Consider the following 5,917-nt stretch of genomic DNA (forward strand, 5'->3'; position numbering starts at 1 on the left):
TTTGCGCATAAAAGGAATCGGTGCATGGCTACGGACGGCAGTAGCGTTAAAGTAAGTGCTCTAACGCGTACGCCTACTATAACAAATAAGTACCATGTATATGTGCATTTGTTCCGAGTTACGCGTCCACAGTGTTTAACCCTGTGTCTTAGCCTGCCGTGTGGGATAAGCTTTGGGCTACATGCGCCGCAACACACATGACGAGTTCACGACAGATGAGACGAACGAGGAGACGCCAAAACAGCAAACAGACACAGTGGTGTGTCACTTTGAGCAGCCCTGCACCAGAGGCTGTCCTATACATCTGTTATGTCACACATCATGTACATGAGACCAGAAGAGTCTCAAACTCCCCCTACAGGCCACAGTGGGTATAGCTGCTACAGCTCTCACCCACTAACCCACAGGTTGGAGGTTTGATTCCCGCTATGCCTGTCCTTGATGATCCTTGTGCCTCCAGGCCCAATGGAGGGAATGTGTGGACTATGTGTATAAATGTATAAATGTAGAGTTACCTGTGACAGAGAGGGGGCGCTGTGGGCCCCTGAGTCCAGCTGCAGACTCACACCAGTACAATCCAGAAGCAGAGGAGGGGGAGGGGAAATTCAATAACACAGCTGGACCCTCTGATGACACCAAAGTCCTTATTTCTCCCACAGGACTGGACCTGGTCAGACTCAGTCCTGATCCTCTTCACAGACCACTGCTCCTCACACGTCAGAGAGATGATCTCTCCACTGAAGAACTGGTCTGAGTCTGGCTCCACCTTCAGGACCCCAGGAGGACTTTCTGAGGACCACAGGAGAACATTAGACCCTGAACACGTCCAAACTGATCCTCTCCTCACACAGACGCAGATCTGACTCGACCTGAGGAGCTGCACTGACTTTTGTTTGAAGGTTTATGTGATTCTTCTGCTCAATGTTTTAACCTAAAACCCCCAGAACTAAACCAGGACTAAACCAGGTCTAAACCAGGTCTAAACCAGGTCTAAACCAGGACTAAACCAGGACTAAACCAGGACTGACTCCGCCCCTCTCCTCTGACTCCGCCCCTCTCCTCTGACTCCGCCCCTCTCCTCACCTGTGACTCGGAGGCTCCTCCTCTCTGACTCCGCCCCTGTCGTCTGGTCTTTACAGGTGTATTCTCCTTCATGTTCCTTGGACACGGTGAAGCTCCAGTCTGACCCACTGTGGACCACAGAACCATCTTTCACCAGAACCGGACTCAGACCAGACCCACGCCTGGTCCGACAGCGGAGTGTGATGTCACTTCCTGCTGTTACAGGAAGTGCAGGACCGTCCAGGATCAGGCGTCTGTCTGAAGAGAGAGAGTCAGAGTCAGAGACACAGAGTTGTGGTGTGAAATGGGGGGAGAGAGGGGAGAGACATTCAGTAAACAGTCACGGTCAGGAGGTGAAAAATATGAACTTTTTCAGCTTTAAATGTGTGAAATGTGTTTGTGATTCACTCCAAAGCTCCTGAAAGAAACGTCCATGTGCCTGGAACTACAGGCCAGTGCTCCAAGGACACGACAGGATTCATCTGTGGAGCTGGAATCACGTGACGAGTTCACGACAGATGAGACGAACGAGGAGACGCCAAAAACAGCAGACAGACGCCACAGTGGTGTGTCACTTTGAGCAGCCCTGCACCAGAGGCTGTCCTATACATCTGTTATGTCACACATCATGTACATGAGACCAGAAGAGTCTCAAACTCCCCCTACAGGCCACAGTGGGTATAGCTGCTACAGCTCTCACCCACTAACCCACAGGTTGGAGGTTTGATTCCCGCTATGCCTGTCCTTGATGATCCTTGTGCCTCCAGGCCCAATGGAGGGAATGTGTGGACTATGTGTATAAATGTATAAATGTAGAGTTACCTGTGACAGAGAGGGGGCGCTGTGGGCCCCTGAGTCCAGCTGCAGACTCACACCAGTACAATCCAGAGTCAGAGGAGGGGGAGGGGTTAATCAATAACACATCTGGACCCTCTGATGACACCAAAGTCCTTATTTCTCCCACAGGACTGGACCTGGTCAGACTCAGTCCTGATCCTCTTCACAGACCACTGCTCCTCACACGTCAGAGAGATGATCTCTCCACTGAAGAACTGGTCTGAGTCTGGCTCCACCTTCAGGAGCCCAGGACTTTCTGAGGACCACAGGAGAACATTAGACCCTGAACACGTCCAAACTGATCCTCTCCTCACACAGACGCAGATCTGACTCCACCTGAGGAGCTGCACTGACTTTTGTTTGAAGGTTTATGTGATTCTTCTGCTCAATGTTTTAACAAACCCCCAGAACTAAACCAGGACTAAAACCAGGTCTAAACCAGGGTAAACCAGGTAAACCAGGTCTAAACCAGGACTAAACCAGGACTAAACCAGGACTGACTCCGACACACTAGGCTCCTCCTCTCTGACTCCGCCCCTGTCGTCTGGTCTTTACAGGTGTATTCTCCTTCATGTTCCTTGGACACGGTGAAGCTCCAGTCTGACCCACTGTGGACCACAGAACCATCTTTCACCAGAACCGGACTCAGCTTAGGCCCACGCCTGGTCCGACAGCGGAGTGTGATGTCACTTCCTGCTGTTACAGGAAGTGCAGGACCGTCCAGGATCAGGCGTCTGTCTGAAGAGAGAGAGTCAGAGTCAGAGACACAGAGTTGTGGTGTGAAATGGGGGGAGAGAGGGGAGAGACATTCAGTAAACAGTCACGGTCAGGAGGTGAAAAATATGAACTTTTTCAGCTTTAAATGTGTGAAATGTGTTTGTGATTCACTCCAAAGCTCCTGAAAGAAACGTCCATGTGCCTGGAACTACAGGCCAGTGTCCCTCACATGTGCACTGTCCCAGGTAATGGCCCTTTACACACAAACACAGTGACAGTGTCTGGAGAGCGCACCACAGACACACACTTTACACACTTTACACTTCACACACTTTACACACACTTTATACTTTACACACTTTACACACACTTTATACACACTATACACACACTATATACACACTTTATACTTTACACACACTTTACACACACTTTAGACTTTACACACACTTTACACAATTTTTATATACACTTTACAGACACTTTACACACTTTATACTTTACACACTTTTTATACACACTTTATACACACTTTATACACACTTTATACAAACTTTACACACACTTTACACACACTTTATACATACTTTATACACATTTTACACACATTTTACACACGCTTTACACACACTTTACACACTTTATACACACTTTACACACTATACACACACTTTATACACACTTTACACACACTTTATACAAACTTTACACACTTTTTATACACACTTTACAAACACTTTACACACTTTATAACACTATATACACATTTTACACACACTTTACACACTTTATAACACTATATACACACTTTAAACACTTTACACACTTTATACACACTTTACACACACTTTATACACACTTTACACACTTTTTATACACACACTTTACACACTATACACACTTTACACACTTTTTAACACACTTTACACACACTTTACACACACTTTATACACACTTTACAAACTTTTTATACACACTTTATACACACTTTACCCACACTTTATACACACTTTACACACACTTTACCCACTTTTTATACACACTTTACACACACTTTATAAACATTTCACACACACTATATACACACTTTACAGACACTTTACACACTTTTTATACACACTATATACACACTTTACACACTTTTTATACACACACTTTACACACTTTATACACACTTTACACACTTTATACACACTTTACACACACTTTATAAACACTTTATACTTTACACACTATACACTTTACACATTATACACACTTTACACACACTTTACACTTTAAACACTCTTTTTACACACACTTTATACACACTTTATACACACTTTACACACACTTTACACACACTTTATACACACTTTATACTTTACACACATTTTACACACTTTTTATACACACTTTACATACACTTTACACACACTTTATACACACTTTATACTTTACACACACTTTACACACTTTTTATACACACTTTACACACACTTTACACACACTTTATACACACTTTATACACACTTTANGCAGACTCACACCAGTACAATCCAGAAGCAGAGGAGGAGGGGGAATCAATAACACATCTCTGGACCCTTGATGGCACCAAAGTCCTTATTTCTCCCACAGGACTGGACCTGGTCAGACTCAGTCCTGATCCTCTTCACAGACCACTGCTCCTCACACGTCAGAGAGATGATCTCTCCACTCAAGAACTGGTCTGAGTCTGGCTCCACCTTCAGGAGCCCAGGACTTTCTGAGGACCACAGGAGAACATTAGACCCTGGACCTCAGTCTCTGTACATCTCCACCTAAAAGGAACATTGATGCATATTTCACATTAACTTCAGTTAAAAAAGGAGTTTTGGATGTTATTTACTAAAATGATCAAGTGTGTCAAACAATAGTGAGAATTAGAGTTTTTGCTTTTGTGTCCGTGTTACTTCAAAATATAAGTTTTCATTTATTTGTTGATCTAATCTGAGTTTTTTCCTGTTCAGACTCAGGAGCTGTCAGCGCCTGCACCTGCCGAGCCTGCACCTGCCGAGCCTGCACCTGCCGAGCCTGCACCTGCTGAGTAAACAATGACAGCCCCAACCTGAACACTGACCCCCGACCTGAACTAAAGTCGACGTTTGTGAGAGAAAGTGAAGAGGAAGTGGATGGTCTGTGCTCACCGCTCATGTTGTGGAGCTCTGGTGGAGGCTGCAGTTCTTCTGTGGTTAAAGTTCTGCCTCTTTCCAGTTTTATTTGATTCACCACACCCAGAAGTTTAGAGCCACACCTCCAAACATCACGACACATTTACTGTAAACAGAAGAAAACACAACAAGACTGAACAAGTGAAAGCAAATGGTTCAAAATAAAAACCCACAAGAACCTTCTCCTCCACAGAAGTGCTGCATTTGTGTTTATAAGACAACTCCAGACAAACTCCACTTCACTGTCACTGTTCCTTTCACTGCTCCTGTCCCCATGACGACACACCTGAATCTACACGAATCCAACACCAAACCTGCCGATCCACCGATAATTTCCCCTGAGACGACTGCGATTATCAGGCCCTTGTTTCTCTTCGGTTCTGGTGGAGACTTTTCTATCTTCTCAGCCTCCTCTTGTATTTCCTGGTGGACCTGCTCCAGCCTCTCGTTGGTGTGGTGACCTTTGTTCTTCTCCACAGTTTGGTGGATGGTCTTCAGCAGCTCTTGGATCTGGTGCTGGTTGTTTGTGTAGTGGTTTTGAGGGACCAGTATCTGCTCCTCTCACCCTCCTGTTCCCACAAACATTCTTCTGTCTTTTTGAAACTCTCAGTGATGTTTTTGTCATTTTGAACTCAGTTTTTTCTCTAAAATTTAAAACGTTTGCATTTATATTTTCTGGATCTGCATTTGGATTCTCTTCTCAAACAGAACAAACTGACCATAATGTCTCCAGCAGATCTCCACAGTGTCCAGCAGGGGGCAGAGCTTCCACACAAATGTCTGGACTCTTCTTTGTTCCTTCAGCCCAAATGAACCAGACGATAATAAACACAGAAAGAAAGAAATGTGACATGAACAGGGCGGCTGTGTGTTTGAAACTGCTCTTTATTAAAGACACTATTTCCTCGTCTCTGTTCTAATGGACTTTACCTGGAGCTGTGTTTTGTTTCATTCACATGTTTAACTCACAAACCTGCACATTTTGTTCTTTTCTCAAAACACTCTGTTCCACCTTGTGATGTCATCATGTGGTAATACTTCTCTGTCAGGAGAAATCAACTAAAGTCACATCATTTTTTCACAATCGTTTGACAGGACTTTAAACCAAAAGA

The sequence above is a fragment of the Boleophthalmus pectinirostris genome, unplaced genomic scaffold, assembly GCF_026225935.1.
Source record: "Boleophthalmus pectinirostris isolate CB_2022bp ecotype Guang Dong unplaced genomic scaffold, ASM2622593v1 HiC_scaffold_20, whole genome shotgun sequence".
Taxonomy (NCBI): Eukaryota; Metazoa; Chordata; class Actinopteri; order Gobiiformes; family Gobiidae; genus Boleophthalmus; species Boleophthalmus pectinirostris.